At 42.4% G+C, this 22,281-nt stretch overlaps 1 protein-coding gene across 4 annotated transcripts in view; it reads left to right on the top strand.

Annotated features, from left to right (window-relative positions):
* The window catches only part of PLCL2 (phospholipase C like 2), a 191,130-nt gene that overhangs the window by 126,280 nt on the left and 42,569 nt on the right, over positions 1-22,281 (top strand). The window lies entirely within an intron of this gene.

Below are 22,281 nucleotides of genomic sequence, written 5' to 3'. Positions count from 1 at the left end.
TGCTCAGCGGGGAGCCTGCTTCCCTCTCTCTCTGCCTGCTTCTCTGCCTACTTGTGATCTCTTTCTCTCTCTCTCTGCCAAATAAATAAATAAATAAATAATCTTTTTTAAAACATGAAAAATAAAATGTGTAAATGAACCATTTGGATGTTATAGACAAGAATGGTCAGTTTCAGGTTTAGGTATTAGGAAGCTTCAGGGAAATATTGGCCTTTGAGCTAGACCTTTAAGAATAAGTCATATTTGAATAGGTAGAGGTGATAAGGAGGAGGCTGTTGAAAGTCAAATTCACAGAGTGAAATGTGCTCGAAAATGTGGAAGCACATATTCTGGGAGATTCACCTGAGGCCCATGGTCGTTCCTGCACATCTTGGAACAGTATGCGTATACACTGCATGTTTCCTCAGGGATTATGCAGTGTAGGAGGCTGAGAGTGAGAGAGAGCCCGAAGACCACATGTTGAGTGCTTTTATTTTGCTCCTGATCCAAAGGAAACCACGGAAACCCTGTGGCACATCAAATTAGTGGTAGAACTAGGCTTAGGAGTCTTTGTCCCATGTTTTTTTCTGCAATCCAGGTCAGGAAAATTACCATGTGTGGTGTATAGATGAGTGATCAATATACAGATAAAGCCCAGATATCTTCAATAATAATAATCTAAAGTTGTTCACGTGGGGTTCTCCAAGTGAGAGGTAACTTGTTTCTGATTCCTGTTCCTTATGATGATTTCATGCTTTGGTATAGATTAAAAGACAGATTTGATGAGCTTAAACTGAGGAAGCCTATTTCAAAAGCTAGATCAGATTCCCCTCAAAGAAATCTGGTTATAAGTAGCTGAACGTATCTTTTATATTATTACTTCAGAAAACAAAACATTTAAATATGTTATGTAAAATTTATGTAAATGAACTTGAGTACATTTGCTGTTCACTCAAATATCAAAATTGAGCTAGAATGTTCTCATGTAATTAAAAGCTGGTAGGAGAAAATAAGGATTACGTAATTTGTTGAGTTTATGTTACGGTGAACAACAGTACTCTTTACAATACCCGGTGCTGTTAAGAGCACATCTGCACTGGCAGGTCAGTGTAACCTTTCCCCGCCCATCAGTATCAGTGATCTAATTCAGCACTGTTTTAAATGAAAGTGATTTTTACCATCCTTTTAGTATTGATGAAAGTAATAATTCAGCTTTCTAGCTATTTTTATTAATGTCCTATTTCAGACTTAAAATTTCTAAATTTTTGTGAGATCTGTAATAAACTATAGAGACCAAGGATTCAACATCCTTCCTCTTTAGAGAGAAAACTTGGAAATGTTGCATAAAAAGAAAGTTCTCCTTAAGAATTTTTTTCATGGGGCTTTGAGGACAGTCTTCAGAGTGAAGTGAGCCAGACATGAAAAGATACGTACTACATGACTCCACTTACGTGAGGGATCTAAAATAGCCAAATTCATACAATCCGAGACTGGAATGGTAGTTACCAGGGGCCTGGAGGATGGAGGAATGGAGTCATTCATTAATCAATAGGCATAGCTCTGGTTAAGTATGACAAGTCAGCTCCAGAGCCCCCACCGGCCAACATCGTGCCAGTAGTCAACAGAAATGGATTATACGCCTAAAATTTGTTAAGAGGATGGCTCTTCCGCGAAGGGGCTCTTCATGCAGCTCTTTTAAGAAAAAAAGTTTTTCCTTGATTTTGTTAGGATTTTCTGTAACACGGAATAGGCTTCAGTCACTGTAATGAACTTGAAAGTGGAGTTGTAGGGAAGGAAAGGAGAGAAGAAACAGTAAAGAAAATGATGCCCGATTCTGTTCCAGGCAGTAGGGCTAGTCCTGCACACAGCAGAGGACGCACAGGCAGCCCCATCTGTTCAAAGATTACACGGGACCTCATTCCTACCATTGCAGTGCTTTTGTATTTACTTTCTGTTGAAAATAAGTTTGTTTTGATCTTTTTCAGCCTCACAAAAATCTTGGTTTTAATTGCTTTCACATCTAATTAAGAAAGCATACTCTGGGGAATCCCCTTATCCAGTAAAGAATAGTATTTTTTCAGTGTTTAAAGGGAGGAAACTGATGCTTTATCTGGGAGGATATTATTTGCTCTCTGAGTATTTTTATATAAATTACTGAATAGTCCCTTCTAACACATTACTTGCAATATTTCTTTGAAACAAGTTTCTTTCAATGAAATATGTGAAATGAAGGTCTTCTTTCTTATACAGACATGCTGGTGGTTGGCATGCAACGGCAGGAGCACTCTGCTTTATCTTACGGGTGTGATTTCATGTATTTTGTCTTGCCACTGCCTAATGCGGTGAAGAGATAAATCACACTTCATAATTAATGGAGTCGGCCCATCTGGACCAAGCCAGAGATGATCTGTAATAAGGCTGCTATTGATCCCCGTCTCCTTTGTGGCTCCTTTTATCACTTTACTGCCTCAGAACTTGACATTAAAAGCTTCTTTCTAATTGGAGGTGTCAACCTTCCCATCTTTTGTAATCAGAGAAAAAAGGCCAGATAGATTACAATGCTGTAGGATAAGACTGAGCTTAAGGGTGTGTGTGTGTGTGTGTGTGTGTGTGTGTGTGTGTGTGTCTGTGTGTGTCTGTGTCTGTGTGTGCGTGTGTGTCTGTGTCTGTGTGTGTCTCTGTGTGTGTAGAAAGGTGGATATCCCGCAGAGGGAGGATCAGAAACCCAAAGGCTGTCGTCAAATTCAGTGACAGGAGAGGTCCAGCCAGTGATGTGTCCAAACGCAATTTCCCTGGAGCCATTCAAACCACACAGCTGAGCCACTCCAAAACCGTTTAAGCGGCCCCGCTGCTGGGAGGGGGAGGAAACGTTAAAGATTACAGTGTGATGACAGCGTCACATGTGGGATTAGATCAGATGCAGCAGGCTGCCACTCGGTAATCAGATACAGGGAGACTCGGAAACGTTTGGAATATAGTGCTCAGGATGTGCCTGTGCTGGTGATGGTAGATTTTACTTCTGATCCGTTTTCTAGTTTTATATGTCTCTGCAAAAACCAAGGAGCACATACTCAGAAGTTCTCTCTCTCTCTGTCTCACACGCACAACCCCCAGATACTTAAGCAATGAGCAGTTGGGGAAAGAATAGCATTTGAAGGACTGACCATTCCCTTGAGACTTCACCCTACAGCAGTTTTTGTCAACTAAATTGGATACCTAGCTCCAGACTCTCTGGGAGGACAGACATGAAAACCGTAATGGAGTTCAACATGTTGTCAGGCGGTGTCTTCAGGCAAGAAGTGATAAATGGTATTAAGCAAGCCCCTGTATCATCTGACATACCTGCAGTCTGACTTAAAATTTCTGCGTAAGCTAGAAAATGGTGATACGGCTGGTGCTGTCCAACCATATTGGTAAATGAGAAACGAGAGCCTGCTCCTGGCCTCATTTCAGATCTCGGGTAGATATCACTCGAACCAAGGCCACCTGGGGAACTGTTACCAGCAGTGGTTTGGGGCATGTATTTGGTGGGGTCTCTACCCTTTTACTTCTCTGTTTGGAGTCTTTCTTTGGCCTTTTAAAGGGCAAAGCAAGTTTGCTTATTTTTCAAACACTGTATTTCTTTATTATTTTCATATTTTTATTTTACTGAATCTTGTAGAAACTATGTATAAAGCGTATTTGCAACCTAAAGCTCCAGAAAAGTTAGGGGACTTCTTTCTAAACCGATGCTTTATGCAGAAGAACACTACTACATTTTTGATAGTACTAAGATCACTGAAGCACTGTGATCTTCTTCTTCCTTTTTTTTTTTTTTTTTTTGCCTATGCAAGAGCAGGGGAATTACTTGTTCCCATCAAATCCCACATTGCATTTTCAATTTTGCTCTCATATTCCTTCAAAGCTTATTTTTGATAGAGTCTCTTCTTGCCTGAAAGAATTTTGTGTTTCTGCATTGGGTAAAGGCAGGTTGTTTGCTAAGTTCTTTCTGTCAAGGATGCTTCCAGGAAATTAAGAAAGAAAGAAAGAGAGGAAGGGAGGAAGGAAAGAAAGAATGAACAAACTGTATACATAAAATGGTGTCCTTGCTCTGTAAATAATACATACATACTATTCTTTTGGTTAGTCGTGATGTGCACTGGTGGCTTCTAGAAGCTGTGAGGAAGTGTTTAGCTTCCTTCTCCTAGTTTATTTGGTAAACTTTTGTGTCTCCATTTGACTTTGAATAAGTAAAACTTCACTGAGCAGAGGGAGCTGGGCCGCTGTGGCCAGCACCCAGGTTCAGCCCCTCTATGATCTGTGCCTCTGGGGCAGAGTCTGAGTACAAACCTCACACTCAACTCAGAAGGCAAAGGAACACGCAGCCTTCTTCTCTCAGGAGGGAGGTGCGTATGCCCCAATTTCTGTTCAGTTTGGTGAACTTGATTCGTTGCATTGATTTATTTTATCTTCTTTTGACTGTAAGTACTCATCTCTTGAGGTAAAATGCTCAGTCTCTTGGACTTTTTTTCCCTCTGCTTCTCTACAAAATGGCCACTGGTTGTCTGAAGGGGAATGGTTGCAGAAGGCTTTGTGCTTATAAAGAGCATCACTCTAAAGCTTGCCCTCCTCCCCTCCGCTCCCATTCACCTTGAGACAGGGCCATGCAGTGGAGGGACGCCCTAGCTACTCTCACTCAGGACCGCAAGAGACAGACTGCTAACTTCTCCACTGCCCTTTCCCTCCTCCTGTCTGTGCGCTGCCAACCTTTCCGCCAGCCTTGGGAGGTGGATGGCCGTCTCCCCCACTCCAGGGCTCGAGGCTCTGTGATCTGTGGGTTGATTCTTCGCATGTTAAAACAATCTAGAAAATTATTTCTCCTCAACACATCCTGACTTTCAAGCCTGTTGTTTTGGTGGGAACCCAAATAAAAATCTAGTTTGACCTTTAAAACGGAGAAGTGTCTGATTTTATAAGGGAGCTGCGCTTCACCCAGGGCTCTGAAACTAGTTGTTTGAATTGGTGGAAAGCCCCCGGAGCAAAATGGTTTCTAAAGTATGGCAGTGCATGTGGGAAAAAGTGGCTCTGTCCCTTTCCCACAGCACCTGTGTTCCTGCTGCGCCCCCCTCCCCTCACCCCTGGATGTCAGCATTCCCTTCCCACTGCAACACATCTTTGGGATTGCTGGAGTCCTGAAATCCCAGCTAGAGGAAACCCCAGAGGATTCAGAAAGGAGCCAGAATGTTAGGTGAATAACATTCTTCTTAGAGCCTCTTAGAACAGTGGCATCTGTTTGGTGTATTTGGACTGATGAAGTTATGTTAAGCCTAATAATTGCCAAACAAGAAGGGGAGAAAAATAACTTTAAGGACAATTACTCCATGCCTATATTCCTCCAGAAATTGAAGTTTTCCAGATTCATATTTTTGATTTGTTACTATTAATACCGTGCAGCTCTTTAAAAGAAAAAGTTTTTTCAACTTCCAGAATCTGTTTGACATCTTAAAGTTTGGAATTATTTTTGTCATGTCCACAGAACAATATCATCTCTACATCTAGTTTGGTAGGTGTGAGTGTCCTCTTTTGTGGGAATCCTTTTCAAACAGAAAAGTGATGATCAAAGAAACAAAGAACCTAATTGGCTTTCAGTGCATGGTAATTTATTTGTATGTCTTTACGCAGCTTGTGAGTTCCAGATCCTTTTAGATTCACAGAAATGAAGATGAGCTGACCTAGAACATGCACTTCATAGCTCACTGATACATTCAGCCTGCTTTTTCCCTTGAGCCTGGAAGCTCTCTGGTCCTCTCACCTTGGACCCAAGAGATGACTGTGTCTCTCTTGACCCTCTAACCTTTGCTGTTGGCACAGAGGTGGCTTTGCCAGCTACTTGGTTGGAGAAATAAGTGTGTTCATCTCCATCTCTGTCAGGATGCAGAGACCTGAGTTGGAAATCCTGGAGCTCCCCAAGTGTGGGCTCCACTTTGAAACCCCAAGGACTACCTGGGCCACACTCCATTGGAGGACCCAGGAAAGTCTGGAGAAATGACTGCCTTTGCCCTCTGAGCCTGCAGTTTGCCCTCGTGTCTGGCTCCATTTGGGGTTCAGAATGTTCTCCAGGCGGTTAAATGGAAATCGTTTGCCTGAGTGATTATTTTACCAGTGCTGGCTACAATTAACAAGTAAGAATCACACGTGTGAATTTCTTTTCAGAAGTATTTTTTTTTTTTGTCAAAGATTCATCAAAAGGATGAGCAGTTTAATATTTCAGTGTGTTCCTTTGTTGTCCATATTCAGGTTAGAGTTTAGAAAACATGGAAGTTACCTGGGTAATATAAATTTATTATTTAGAATTTTGATGTTTTTTACTATCATGCCCTGACTTTATACATGTGAGATCCATTCAAAGATTAATTTGATTTATTACCACCCATTTTTGTGAAGTTTGGAACAGCATATACTCTTCCATTTAGGAATTCAGCACTGTCGCAAGTGTAATTTGGAGTTGAGTTTAAAAAGACTGAAATTACATCAGATACTTGTATAAAGTTGTTAGTGGTGATACATAGATTTGTTTGTAAATGCAAAGATGAGCGTCTCTGTTTTTGTGGACAATACGCTATAGATATGCAATCACAGTTTAGAAGACAACTCTCCAAGAAATGGGATAATTTGAATGGAACCAACTCTGTGAAAATGAAGCTACTGAGATAACCAGCTTTTATGAAAAATCATGTATTTCCGAAATGGTTTTGAGATTGTATGCACTACAGTGTGTTTGTAGGCACTTATTCGAACCACCTTCTGACATCTTTTCTGGGGCAGTAGGGTATACTCATTTCTGACCTTTTTTTTTTTTTTTAAAGTCTGTTATATCCCTAGTTATGAACTGGAGACAAGTTTTAAAGGTGTTTTTCCACAGCCTTTTGAATAATGAGGTGGTGATTTTTCTTCACAGCTAGATGTGTGCCCATAAATAACATTTGGCACTACACCAGCTTTGAAGCCTACATCTTGTTGATGTGTTACATTTGACCTCATCCTCATGAGACGAGTAAAATTGAGCCCTGCTTGTGGATCCGTTCTCTCCCGGTTTGGCGTAAGTGGGAGTGCTCACCCTCAACCTCACCAAAACCCTCAAGTGTACAGGGGGCCGGGCGGTGACTGCCCTCTGCACACCGACTTCTCGCTCAGTGGGGACCGCAGGAACTGTCACTCCTTACTCCTGTTTTTCATTCTGTTCATTTCTATTCCCCCAGATTGACATGAAATAATTAATGCCACTACCCCACAGAAATAACCACCTTTAATACCAGAAATCTGATCTTACTACCACATGAATTTATCAGGAATAAAAATACTACTTAATAATGGCTTTAAAGGCTTTTCTAACTTAATTAGGGTGTTTTAAATTCTGAACCATAAGAAAACTACTCTCACTGTAAACTCAGTGGGTGGACAATATGATGTGTTCAGAGTTAAGTTTAACTCTACAAGCTTAATTACCAATTAACTTAAAAATAACATGTTAGGTAGTTTAAAATATTTATTTCCCTACTGCATTTCATATTAGGGCTGACCGGTTTAGGTTTTTATATGGAGATTTTATATAGAACATCTTTTATCAACTTACAGAACTCTTTAATTCTGGTATTTTCTTTGAAATGAGTGTTGATCTTTTTTTTTTTAAATTTTTTATTTTTTATAAACATATATTTTATCTTTCTTTATAAACATTACACTCCTACGCTAGAAGGTGGTCATATGGAGTCACACCATCGTTTATGTCATTGTATGGGCAAAAAATAATTTGGAGGTTTTTTTGAAGATTTTATTTATTTGAGAGAGAGAACTCATGAGCTGGGTGAGGGGCAGAGGGAGAAGCCGGCTCCCCACCATGTGATATGCGGCTGTTTCCCTGGGACTCTGGGAGCCAAAAGCAGATGCTTAACTGACTGAGCCACTGAGGAGCCCAATAATTTTGGTTTTTAAATCACTTCTCTGGTGCCGAAAACAAGCAAGCAAGCAAACAAACAAACAAACCCCCCAAACCCTATCTTTATAAATAGAAATGGCTGAGTATTTAACTAAATGGAAGTGGGATGGTACTTAACTAATTTTTATTTGATTTCCTGAAACGGAGCCCTGTTTTTGTGGTGAATCTATGGAAGTCTTTGACCAATGTTAGGACTCTCCATAACCAAATCTTTCTTTTGCCGACACATATCATATGTTTACCCTTTGGAAATACTAGCTGCACTTAATTTTTCATGGTCTTTTCTAAAATGTGAATATAATCTCTCAAGCTGTCTTCTCTTGAATACATTTAGTCCAATGTCACCAAATGATGCATCTTGTACCATGTTAGGTCAGGGGTTGGGAAACTGGCCCATGGGCCCTGATCTGTCACCAGCTGTTTTTGTGTGGTCTGCAAGCTGTTTTGAGTGATTCTTACATGCTAAATGATGGAAAGCCATAGAAAAATAATACTGTATGACTTGAAATGTGAAATCCAAGTCTCAGTGCACATAAACAAAGCTGTATTAGAGCTCTAACATGCTCTGTGACCATTTTTGTACCACAACAGCAGCACAGAGTTGTCAAGACAGAAACTGAGCCTGAGCCTAAAAGCCTCAAATACCTAAGGTCTGCTCCTTCACAGGAAGGCTTGGCCAACCCCTCACAAAGAGGATCAGGCGAAAAAGTCCCTAGGGTATTTTAATGCCCTGGTTCCCATATTCGCTTTCACCAGTTTAAATGATGATTTCAGAGGCTTTTCTTTCTCTTTTTTTAAAGTAATGGAGTCAGTGCATTTTGAATTTTGACCCATCACAACAGCATTCTACTTGGTCAGTTGGTAGGAGAAGCACGCCAGCCAGAGCTGGAGGGCTCCTGTCCTGGAAAAGCATTAACAGTGACTGTTGACATTTGTTAGCATTTTGATGGTCAAGAACCTGCAGGCACTAGAGGTGGACATTGGAAGAGGAAAGTCAACAAAAACATTTGCTCTGGCTGCTTGCAGTGCTTCCCAGGCAAGTTGGCTACCTCGGTGGGAATGGTGACCATTGCACAGAGTTTTGTTATCCAGGAAACTGTGTAACTAGCTTACTTCACAGTGAGGGTATAGTCCTGCTTGTGCTGCTTAGTACCGAGGCATTAAAAAATGAGCCAAAGAATGGAGTTTAAGTGGTGCTGCTTGTATCAGTTGAAGCAAGCTTCTCTTGTTGCAGAGAAAGGGGAATTGGGTGGAATTCCCAAGCAGGCTCTTCATGTCTCTGAAAACCCCTGGTTTCCTTTTACCCTTTCCAAGCAAGGAGCAGGGCTTTCTCTCAAATGATAAAATTCAGGCTGTGCTAACCACATTCTATTTAAAGCTGTCCCATCAGGGAAGGGATAGAAAGGGTGCTAGAGGCGAAGATGGAACCTGTGAATCCCACCCCACCCCAGGGGGAATGGGAAGCCTGCTCTGAGGGCCCTCTGCAGCTTCCCATACCCTGCTTCTTTATGCTGTTCATTTCCTTCTCGCACCCACTGCAGCTTGTAATTATGTATTCGTTGGTTTGGTTTCTTTTTTTCTCTTTTTTTTTTTTTTTTTTTAACGTACCTCTCTCCCCTGCTGCTGGGTCGGAGCTCCAGGATGGCAAGGATAGTGTGTGTGCCCTGCTCACCATGCTGTCTCTACCACAGAGCAGGTGCACAAGGTAGATCTATAAATGAGTAAATGAAAATGACTTTGATCTCCAGCACACAGATCAGGTGTTCTTCCTACCCTGTCTCTGCCCCCAAATGGCTACATTTTCTTGAACTTGGCTGATTTATGTCATCACATGTAGTCTTCCCTGGGAGGGTTAGGTTTCGGGCTGGCCAGAGGATGGAGGTTGGGGCTGCTGCTCTTCCAGGCTTGGTACTAGATGGCAGTCCCCACATCCTAAGGCAGTGAGTGGAGCCTTTGTAATAGGTCCCACAAAAAGGGGAGGCCTGAGATGCCAGTGGGAGGTGTGGGCCGGAGGCCAAAGGCTTGGGACTCCAACAGGTGGATAGAGGAATGCAGGCATGAGGGTCCCTTCCCAGATCATTTACCTCTTCTTCATACTCTCAGATCTCCCCTACCTTTTGCCAGAGGACTTTGCTGGGTCTGAAGTTCCCTACTTAAAGATTCGTATATCCTAAGAGGATAATGCAGCAGAGGTGAGGAGTGGAGGGGAGAGTCCTAGTTGTTCACCCGGCTGGATTCAGTGAAGCCACCCTGGGATGGGAACGTTGCTCATATAGAGTGCAGTGTTCTAGGATTTCCTAGAACGTGTCCACAGATAGATTGTCATGCGAGCTAATAGGTGGGCATAGGCTCCTGGTGCGCCAAGCGGAGAAGTACTTGAGTCAGACAGCCATCTTCTCTCAGCTGTCCTACCTGCTTCCTCGCTGACACTCACTGTCCCTGCTAAGTGAGCTGTATCACACTCCTGTGCTCCTGGGAGGAAAAACTGGACTCTCCTGGACACACACCCACACACGCGTGCATGCATGCACGCACATGCACACTGCCCACCAGCTCTGACCCCACCTTAGGAAAGTCTCTGTCCTTATCTTACCTGCCATCGTGAACTAAGTTAGTGCACTAGGCATCCAGCAGAAGGTAATGCCCCGGTGTGTTTCGCCAGTAAGTACAGTTGTAGCTTCACACTGACCATCTGGGCAGGTGTGCATGCAGTGTGAATACCCACATGCAAAACAGCTCTCTCCAAAGACACCATGACTGGAAATTGGGGGATAAAGGAGGAAGTATACACCCCAGACTCTAGGAAGTATATGAGTGGGTTTTGGGGGCTGAGGTTTTGCTGGCAAAGAATATGAGCCCTGATGATGAGATAGGCCCTGCCTGGTGCTTATCCTAATCTGTGACTGAGGGTGAGTCCACTTCTCTATCTGTAAAGTGGGCATAGTTTCACCACCTCAAAGAGTACAAAATTATATGTAAATAGCCCAGACCATAGTAAATTCTCAGTAAATGGGAGTCATCATCATGGTATTATTAGTTTCCAAATGCTGGACACCTGCATTTCACGAAGCTCACGAAGCTTTAAAACCTTTCTGTGTGTGTATCACTCCGAACTTCAGAGCACAGCTCTGCTGTAGAGAGAGCATGGCTGCTCCATTTCATAAAGGCGGGTTTAAATTACAAAGTGAAAAGCAGAAGATAAGGTTTAGGTGAGTTGTCTCTCTTCTCTGAAAGGGGAAGACACAGGGGAACCCTTGAGTTACATGGTCAACACCCGGAACAAGTCCTGGGTTTCTACCGTAAATATATTAGTACCTGGTCAACTGCGTTCTTGTCTTCCTTCTTGATCTGCAATTCCTGGAATACCGCGGGCACTTCACTGGGCTAAAATATTAAATAAATAAATAAAATGAAAATACTGCTTTGCATTACAGAGAAACGTCCCATTGCTTTTTTCTCTTAACTAACATCTATACTTAGTTACACAGACCTGAGAGAAACTAATGATACCTTACAGTAAGAGTGTGATTGAATTACCTTCTGTTAATTAGGAGTTTCTAAATCACCTTGATCCCCTTGGAGAAAAGACTTGATATAAGTAGACAGTAATAAAAGTGGTACTATGTTTCATTCTAATTGTATCTTTTGAAATTCAATTAATGTTGTAATAATTGTTTTAAACAAGGATGTCGGAACTCAAAATGGTCCTTGGTGACTTGAAAGAGTTAATGTAGCATCCAGAAGTTCTTAATCCCTTTCCGGAAGTAGCTTGCTCACTGAATAATTGGGTTTAAGGAGCCTGAGTTCCCCATTCTTCTTCAGGGGTGATTCTGGCCAAGTTTTAAGCCATTCTTATCAGTTCCTTGAGGACACTCCCCTCCATCCAAGGGGTAGGCTCTGAACTCACTGTCCTGAAAACTTCTGAGACTGGAGGCCTAAAACAGCAGAGTGTTGCCCTTCTTTCCTTCCGGCTTTTCAGGCATTTACTAGAGGCAGAGGGAGTGGCCAGCTGTAGACTGTGTCCCCGCTAGACTGTGCCTGGCTGCCCCTCAGACGCAGCTGTAAGTCCCTTTGCAAGTTGCTGAGTCCCTCTGTCCTCCCATTCCTTCCCTTTACCCTGACGGCAGAGGCTGCTTGGACACCAGATGTACTTGGGTTTCCTGCCGCGTGTCCTGCAATCACATTGTTGTTATAGTCTGCGAAAGCAGGAGATGCAGTTTCCAGCCTTAAGAGGCTGACATGACATGACCAAAGGCCTGGCGAGGATGGGGTTTGTGTGTGTGTCCCCTTGAAGCAACCATGGTACCCAGTGACTCATCACAAGCCGTAGACTGCTCATTGAGTGTGAGTCTTCCCACAGTGATCGTGTAAACCTCGTGTAATTCTGTGTAGCACATCAAGTTATTCCCTGATGAGATAAGGCTCCATAAAATGGAGAGATGAGAACATTATTATAATTTAAATGCATTTGAACTTTACAATATATGTGTTCTCCATGCAGAAAAGTACAGTACAATATATTATTATATGAACTAATAGTAATTATTATATACTTTTTCTGGATAGTTTTATAATTCAGTGGAGTTCCTCTTTAGGATAGCTTAGGTTCTGTTTTGTTGCTTAATTTTCAACAGTTTTTGTTTTCTTGGAATATCGTATTGTACAGGACCAATAATAGCCCAAGAGCAAAACCAAAATTCTTTTCAACTTTGAATTTCTGTGTACTTCCTGAAGCTGAAACTATTCAGAAGTTTTAAAACTTCGCCAACAGTTTATAGTAGGATAAACATTTGAAATCCGTATACTGGCTTTATAACTAATCTTTTGATCTGTTAGATCCCTAGGTATTTCCAGAGCCCTGTTCTAATACCCCAAGCTATTTTGCCTAGTGGAGCTTCTCCAGCTTCTGGTCTATTTAAACATGTTTGGGAACATATGGAGACCTGTAGTAATGCTAAACCCCAATTAATCTAGAAATAGGAGTGAATTTCTTTTAAATCAGTGTTTGGTTATGGCTTAATAGTTTATTCAGTTGTCTACATAAAGCAAAATTTTCTTCTCTGTTTTAAAATATGATTTTTGATAAGATAAATCACCCTGGTGCATTTGTTGTTTTAATTCCTCTGAGCTCTGCCTCTGTGATTTTGCCTTTTCCTCCCCTTTTTTTTCAATCTTTTATTCTTCTTTGTAGCACTCCCCCCAAGCCCAGTTTTCTCTTTGCAGTGTTTTCTCTCATCTTTGCTCCTTTCTCCTCTCCTCCAATGTAGCAAATGTGTCTAACTAAGGACTTCTAGCGGCTGACACTGGAAATGCCACTCAGAAATACCCACACGTGTAAACATTTGGCCCTCCGTATACGCTGGGTGCCAAGGAACTGGCAGAAAGCAAGAACCCAGGGCAATCACCTGGTTGTTTTGACTACATGATACTGTTTATTTTCATGAATTTTATACTGAATCCAAATATTTTTTAGGTAAGCACAGGAGAAACATATATTAGTCTGTGTGTAATAAGCATAATATCTTTGTCTTGTATTTATGTGGTGATTCACTTGAGAATCTTCAGTTTAATTAAAACTTAAGGTTTAGACGATTTACAGACCTGTATCCCTGGGGCTAATAATACATTATATGGTAATTAAAAAATTTTTTTAAAAACCAACAAAATAAAGTTTATAAAAGAAAAAAAAACTTGAGGTTTAGTGTGTGAACTGTCACCCTTTCTCAGTGTTGTGAATGTCATTATATGTTAACTAAAAGTGAGAAGTGGTAGATGGAGATGATGATGGTGGTAGAGGAGAATTTATGTCATGTGAAAATTCAACTAGGTACTTATGCGTGCGATACAGTGTTGCTTTACAGGATTTGATCTGAAGTTTAGTGCATAAGGGATTCTTGTTGCACCAATATTCAGATCTCAAAGTTATATAACAGGAGAGCCACGTTCATTCCTTAGGTACATACCACCCTAGCGCTGAAGTGACCTTTATGAAAAATCAGAGCATATTGAAAAGCTAGAGAATTCTTGGCTTCCTGAATGCAGACCCTGGGTCACTCATAATTCGCTCCAGATCTAGCACTTGGCATCTACTCTTTGGCAAAAAACAAAACAAACCAAAACAACAAAAAAAAAAAACGGTTGTTAAAATAGTTGAGTACAGTGTGGAGGCAGGCTTATACAATGCGAAAACTATGCTTCGGTTGAGTATCATAGAAACTGAGAGTTTAACTGAACTTCACAAAAAAATTGCAGGGGATATCTTGAAAAAAAAATTCAGAAGGGTTTTGAAGTGCTCTCCCTTTTGTAGTCACTTTGGCTATGACACTTGTTTTGAAAATGCAAATTTATTTGAATGTGATGGCTACATTAAGGAACAGTTTTAACCTCACATTTTGTGTTTGGGTGTGCACAGTTTTGACTACAAGAAACACTGGTGGACACAGAAAACTTGACCCGGCTGACCTGCACGCACACAGGCACCTCAGACAGCACCCAGCCCCCACCCCCCCACCCAGTTCATGAGCACCTCTGGAGCTGGGCCCATCCCATAGCTCCTATTCCCCTGCTTTCATAGCACATCACCCCCTCCACCTCGGGTAACGAACAGGCTGCAACCCTCAGAACACCCACTTCCCAAGCAAACCTCCTGTCTTTTCAAGGTCAGTTGCCACATGCTTTGCAGTAGGTTTGCGTTCCTTAACTCTTTAACATATGCAGAGCGGATCTATGACTCTTATTCAGTTCCTATCTGTTTTTAATGTGTCACTGCAAAATTTTTGAATGCTCTGGCCCTAACCCCATTTTCCCCACAAACCTTGTGATTTTTATTGCATGGAGCAAATGCACGAAAAAATGTTTCTGTATACTGCAATGATTTTTAGGAACCTGCACATCCCATTATAGCAGATCTATAGGGACAATTACCAAATGCCCAAATCCAGAGTTCTCAGGCCCAGATCCACCCTTCTTCCAGAAACTCTCCTCACACATCTGTAAACATTTAATATCCTTTTTCTGTTCCTTCCCCTCTGACCGCCCCTGCTGTGTGTCATACACCAGTTCTCTCTGCTTAAATTTAAGTGATTCTGGAGCATAACTATCATGCTTTCATCTCATTTGTCTTCTAAAATTCCTCCCTCGGAGATGTATATCTGTTTTCATTTCAGCCGCTACCTTTATGCAGAAAATCCCAATTTTCCAGTGCCAGAATTAGACCTCCACACACAGACTGCCTCCTTGTAGCCACCTACTCCGCTCTACTAAGGAAGAACTCCACATCCTAGAGGAGTGAACACATTAAAGACACCTTGTAACCTGTGAAATGCTTTCTGACCCACTGTGGGGTATGTCTTATCTGTCCAGTTACCCGTTTAAGGGGAAAGAGTCTTTGGCTCGTCCCCTGTACCCACAGCAAGCCAGTCACTGAAACCTGCTCTGCTCCCCTACACAGTCTCCCACTTTCATCCTTTCCCAACCCCTCTGCCACTTCCCATGTCCGTCCCCCCCCCCCCCCCCCCCCGCTCCGGAGCTTTGGCTCCCTGCCTGCTTCCTGTCCCCACCTTCACACCCCCACCCTGAGTTTCTTCCTGTTTCTCGGTCTCTTGCTCACAGCTGTGATTAGGTATCCCATCCAAACTGACCCTTCCCCGCTTTCCTCTAACCTGGTGGAAGTGCCTAGAGAGGGTAATGAGACTTGACATTGATTTACATCCCCACCACGCCTGCAGTGGGGCCCCAGATGCCCTAGCAGCCAGCTGTGCTCCTCTCTGGCCAACAACTCAGGAGTGGTTTTCATCTGGCAGTGCTATAGGTTCTTTCTGTAACTTTTCTCTTATACAGCGTTTTTTCTATACTTTTCTCTTTTGAGTTATATAGTGGAAAAATGTGGAAGTGGAAGTGAGGCTTCAAGAGGAAACTAAGACAAATTACTCTGGAAACCGTTTGTTACACGGAAATTGTTTTTATAGTGGCCTTGCTGGAAGGGATGATGACTGCACTTACTAATGATGTGGCATACCTCATCCCCTAGATGGGGACCAGCTCTCCACAGACTGTGGCTGCGGCCTCTGCCCCCACCCCAGCTTTCCCCCCCTCACCCCCTCTCCCCATGTGAGCTGCAGAAGGGGCTGGGGTTAACTAGCAGGCAGCTGGGCAAGGACCCCCACAGGGATAGAACTTTGATGCTTCATTCATGTATGTGATTTTCTTGTCATTTTTCAGGTATTAAAATCTATCCCATATTTTACAACAGTAACTCTCTCATTGGTTCAGCTCTGGGACATCTTGCTGGACTTGGACACTTTACTGAAAGAAAACGTTACCTCTGAATTTTCAGTTTCGAAGTCACGAATCCCAGTATTCTTGTATTTGATTCTAAAATTTGTCAAAATTCTTAAAAACTTCTTTTTAAAGTATTAAAAAGAAAGGTGGTATTATTAACTTAGAGAGACATGACTTTTTCAAGAGCCCAGAAGTGAACACCAAAGCTTACAGATTCCTTAAGAGAATTCCCTTCTTCTCTGTCCCATTCTCAGCATTAGCGAAGTGACTCAATTTGTATGACTGTGTAGTGACAGTCCTCCGGTGACACTGAGCTTTAGAGACATCTGCACAGATAATTCTTACTGAGGGAAGAGCACTGCTTTGGACTGAATTGGGTGGTCTTCTGAAGACTTCAATCCTTGATTCATGTTTGCTGTTTTCGTATCCATGAGGCCTGAGTGGCAAGTCCTGCTTTGGTCCAGCGTGGTACCTGAAGCCACACCTGCCAGCTGGGCATTTGCTGGCCACCAAAGCCTTCCACCAAGCCTTCCAAGCCTTCCAAAGCTGTTCCACGACAGCCTTGGAACCCGGGGGTGGGGGGGTACCTCAGAGGTCAGGGCAGGCATACTGTTTCTCTAAGCCTGTTGGCAGGTTTGAGAATGATGCTCAATTACTTGAGTTTGTTATATGTCCAGAGCCACAGAATTTTTGTCAAGGAACAAACCTTTTTTGTTATCTAGAAGTTCCCTTTTATAAGGACATTAGCACTTCTGAGACCCTGTAACTTCATTACAGATAGCTACTGCCAAAGCAGCAACAGCAGCCATGTGTGAAGATGGGGACACGCAAAGCCAAGTCTTAAGTGGAAGGCGTTTTCAGCCTGCAGCTGAGGTCAAAGCAAGATAAAGGCAAAAATCTAGAACTCAAAATCTTATGATTAAACTAATTTCACCGGAGGACTTGAAATTATTGGCAAATTGTTTTTGTAATTCTCAAAATCTATGTTCCTGGGATGAAAGGAAATTCGGTGTACTGTCCAAAAGCAGACATAGATCCTTCTATAAAACTAGACTTGCTTATCGTGAAAACATAATTTTCCTACTTTGATATGCAAATTTCAAAACATAAAATTAAGAAGCAGTCTATAGAAATCTAGTGATATAAAATATATTAGTATAGTAACAGTTCTCAGAACCATATCCATAAATGGAGAAGTTTGCCTTATACAAATAGAGGAGTTAACTTTCAAAACAGAATATTCTTACGAAAGGCATTTCTGGTTTCTGTCTAGCTTAATAAAATATGAATTTTTTACTTGCCTTTAGTTGAAACATTCTGCTTTTCATCTGCTTGAGTCTTGTATTAAAACCCCAATATATATATATTAGAGTTGATCAAATTTATGAAATGGGTTTCTGGGGTATGTTAAATTCATAGATTTTCCTAATGCATTAGTCCCAGAAATTTAGGGAGTTACTGGTAACTGGACACTAATAGAGAAACTTTTAGCAACAACTACACAAAAGCAACTTGTACTTCATAAATAATATGAGCTGTCCTCGTGGGAAGTTACCAGGGTTAGCAGCAGGATGATCTCATTGCTGAGGCAAGACCCATAGCTCTGTGTTTACAGGGATCAATGGAAACACGTTTGCATTAATGCAAATGATGCTTCCAAAGCCAACCATTCTACTGGCCTTTATTACATTGACATATTCCTGTAATATATACAGAGAAAATAATGTAACTTAATATAGTTTCTCACTTTGACTCATCTGTTGATGTCATTCCCCATGTATTTGCTATTGTCTACTATGAAATGCTTGTTCTAGTAGCTTCATATTAAATGTGAATGATTTCTCTATTATAATGATGAATTTCTAAGTGAGCCAAGCAAATAGTTTATTGTTGTCATTTTAAAAGAAATGTTTTCCCAAAGCACTTTACAGAAATATTTTTAAAAAGACAATTCTCTGGGTGCCTGGGTGGCTCAGTCAGTTAAGCGTCTGCCTTTGGCTCAGGTCATGATCCCAGTATCCTAAGATCGAGCCCTACATCAGGCTCCCTACTCAGCAGGGAGTCTGTTTCTCCCTCTGCCTCTGCCTGCCTCTCTACCTGCTTGTGCTCTCTGTCTCACTCTGTCAAATAAATAAATAAAATCTTTTTTTCTTAAGATTTTATTCATTTGTTTGATAGACAGAGATCACAAGTAGGCATAGAGGCAGGCAGAGAGAGAGGGGGTGGAGAAGCAGGCTTCCTGCTGAGCAGAGAGCCCAATGCGGGGCTCGATCCCAGTACCCTGAGATCATGACTTGAGCTGAAGGTAAAGGCTCAACCCACCGAGCCACCCAGGTGCCCCAATAAATAAAATCTTAAAAAAAAAAAAAAAAAGAAGACAATTGTAGGTGGAAGTCAGTAGTAGAGATTATACCACCTACTGTGTGTAGCACCTGTCAGGTGTTACTAGATTCCTTTCTGCTTTTGTATGTCTTTCCGGCTGGAATGCCCTTTCCTCAGCTTTCCTTGTGCAGTTCTACTCCTACAGCAGGACACGTCATGGTGCTGTGGAAAAGCAGGGGCTTTGAGGTCAATCAGAATGCATTGTTTCTTAGTGGCAGTCCCTTTGTCTGTCTAACCAGAGGACCTTGGGGAAGCAACTTAACGCTCAGGCCCTCAGTGTTCACACCTGAAACACCAACACTATAAATACCCACCTCCCGTGGGTTTTGTGAGCCTTAAATGAAATAGAAGGCACCAAGGACACACCTGATGCAGAGGACGTGTTCAATGGCTTTCATTTTGATTCAATCAGTCAACATTGGTACTATTTATAATTACAGCTTGTTATAAAGCTGCAGACCTCGGTAGAGATGGGCCCCCACTAGATCTAATGGCCCTCCCCATGTTGTCTGTGCTCCCCCTGTGCCATGTGCTCTACATTCAGTCCTAGCTGTGAGCTAATGAAGCAAGACCTCAGGCAGCTGGGTGGGCAGGCAGGACGGTCCACCACCCGTCCCCACCCTCTCAGCCTGCGCTGGGTGCACTGAGAGCAGCCCACAGCCCAGAGAGCTTGCTGGGGAATACCCAATGGGGTTCCCTCACTCAAGGACAATTTATGCAAATACTGCAGGAGTTGAGGACAAGAACTCACTCTCTGGACAAGAACTATAAACTGTTTACTATACATTAACATAAGTACCCACCCTAACTGTAAATATGTACCCTAAAACTATAAAAAGACATAAACTGGCAGTTCCTCCTCCCCACGGAAGTGGTGAAAACATTTAGTAACAGGTGTGGCAAGATGAATCATCTCTGCCAAGGTCTGGATGTGCTTTCTTCCTGCCTTCTCGAAGTTCTGCTGATTGTTTATTGTGGTGCCTGACCGTCTCTGAGGCTGGTTCCCTCTAGAATACCCCTCCAATATGGTCTGCAAAACCTGCGTGGTTGACTTCCAGACCTGGGAGGAGTGGCTTCTCGCTGTGTTTGCATTCTCCTCCCTGGTGGAGTTGCCCCTTCATATTTGATATACTGCTCATAACTAAGGGGGAGAGTGTGTGCTCAAGTCTGGTCCGCAGACAGAGCGTCCGTGGGTCGCCATGACACTGTTCCGGAACGCGGCATGGTTCCTGAGGGAAGAACCAAGCAGCACGCGGAGGGCTTCGAGGACAGGAGGTTTATTTAACGCCAGTGGGCTCAGAGGAGAGTGATCTCCAAAGGTCTGAGCTCGGAGCACAAGCAAGGGGGGTAATTTATACACTTCTACTTCTGCATACTTGGCACTTTGGGTGTGCCTGCGAGGCGGAGCAGGGAGAAGAACCGGGAAGAGCCCTGGGGCAGGGACTGGGGCTCCCCTGCTGGCTTGGTGGGCCATCTTAGGACACAGATTTTTCCTCTTCCACACCACCAGTTACTCCCCCACTAAATAACCCGTCTGCCTACTGTGGCTTAGGCGGATTTAACTTTGTCGTGCCCAGTAGCACACGGGCTACAGTGGCAATGCCACATCTTGTTGTGATGATTTTTTGCCTGGAGTCCTGGGTCAGCAACTCTTCTATATTCATCTGTAGCACTTAATTCAGGGGCCCCCACTAAGAGGACCTCAGTGAAGGATTGAGCCTTCAAGAGTTACAGAGCATCCGAGGCCGGCGAACTTCTCTCTCCAGACCCTTGAAATGGATGTGCTGGCCTTAAACTTTGCATGTATTTTATAAACCGAAAGGTGCTTAACTGTTTAACCTTTGGTGACACTTTAAACTGGAAGAGCTTTCTAAGAAGAAGAATGTGACTTCTTGTTTCTCTCAGCTTCATCACATCAGGCTTTTCAGGTAAAACTAAAACTAGTAATGGATGTTTGAAACATTGCCAGTGAGGCATGCTCTTCCAGCTAATCTTGCGCTGCCAGAAAACTCTCTGCCAGGCCCCCTGGATCAATGGGGGAGTCCATGGTCACATCCGCTCGCGAGTGCCTTAATGGTGCGTCCTTTCATTTACTGCTCACAGCATTTTGAAGGTAGTGTTTTATTAAACTCATTTTGTAGGTAGGAAATTATGGCTCATGATTTTTAATATCCTGGTATGGATGGCAAAGCTAATGAACAGCAGAACCAGGATTTGAGCCCACAGAAATCTGTGCTCTTTTTGCCCCCACACCTTCCCTGGTAAGGGTGTGTTCTGACCACCTTTCCCCCACAGGTATGCGGGAGCCCATGCCTAATGCTGTTCTGTTCTCCTACATTCCTGCTCTTAATTGCTCCTTGTCCTGCCCATCTTCTTCCTGACCAGGTTCCTTTCTTTCTTTCTTTTTTTTTTTTTTAAAGATTTTATTTATTTTATTTGACAGAGAGAGAGATCACAAGTAGGCAGAGAGGCAGGCAGAGACAGAGGGGGAAGCAGGCTCCCTGCTGAGCAGAGAGCCCGATGCGGGGCTCCATCCCAGGACACTGAGATCATGACCTGAGCCGAAAGCAGCGGCTTAATCCACTGAGCCACCCAGGCACCCCACCAGGTTCCTTTCATTGCTGGTATTTTTTTCCCACCTTTTTCCTATTTGCATGATGGAGGCACAGTTAGCTAGTTCTTTGATAGTGGGTTGTGACAACCACCATCCTTGCTTAAAGAAGTCCTTGCTTCTTCATATCTGTCATTTTGGCTTGACATCAAAGCTGAAAAAGGTTACTGATGACGGTATGAACCTTTTTAGTATGCAAATGATGTCATGGTATGAATGACTTTATATCAGTGTAATTGAGCTCTTTATTCATTTTTATCATTGCCTGTTCAATATGTCAAGCTATGAAATAGAATATTTTAAGTTACAGGCATGACTCAGATCTTGAAGAATGAATGTGAAAATACTGAATCCAAAGTGTGAGCTCTTCCACTGGAATATAGGCTTCTTGAAGATAGGGGCTATATCCTGTATGTCCCTGTGTCCCCAGTCCCTGCTCTGGGCCCTGGATAGTGAATGAAGGCATAAATGAACACCTGTGTTGGCCTTAAACCTTTTGGTGTTCACTGTAATTCTCTTAGAAGGATAGATACGTTGATAAATGCTGTGTGACTCATTTGAAGGACCTGGTGTATTTAAGAGGCACGTTGATTATGCTCTGGTTTGTAATTAGTCAAAATAGGGTGTTCTTTCTTTGAATTATACAAATAATCCAACCTACATATATTTGGTTTCTATAAAATATTGACTGTGGCAGTTAGTGTTAAATACTATAAAGAAAAACAAGGCAAAACAAGCATCATAATGGTACCCAGTTATGGTACAATTTTGGTACAAAAAATGGCTATCCCATTTTCATAGTGATTTTAGAGCCAAAAGGATTACTTCAGACAGATCTTTTCCTAACATTTTGATAAATAAAATAATCGATCAGCTGTGCCCTTATCCTTTTCCTTTTCTTTCTTTCTTTTTTTGTTCATTCAAGCTTGCCTGCTAAAACAAACACACGTAATTTGGAATAAGAACTCAAAATTGAATCTTTTATTTTTATTTATTTTCTTTTCAAAGTTAAGTCTTTTAAGATCATTGCTAGGAACACTAAAAATACTAGTTT

Source organism: Mustela erminea, chromosome 1, assembly GCF_009829155.1.
Source record: "Mustela erminea isolate mMusErm1 chromosome 1, mMusErm1.Pri, whole genome shotgun sequence".
NCBI classification, from domain to species: Eukaryota; Metazoa; Chordata; class Mammalia; order Carnivora; family Mustelidae; genus Mustela; species Mustela erminea.
This window is presented reverse-complemented; position numbering and strand designations above follow the sequence as displayed.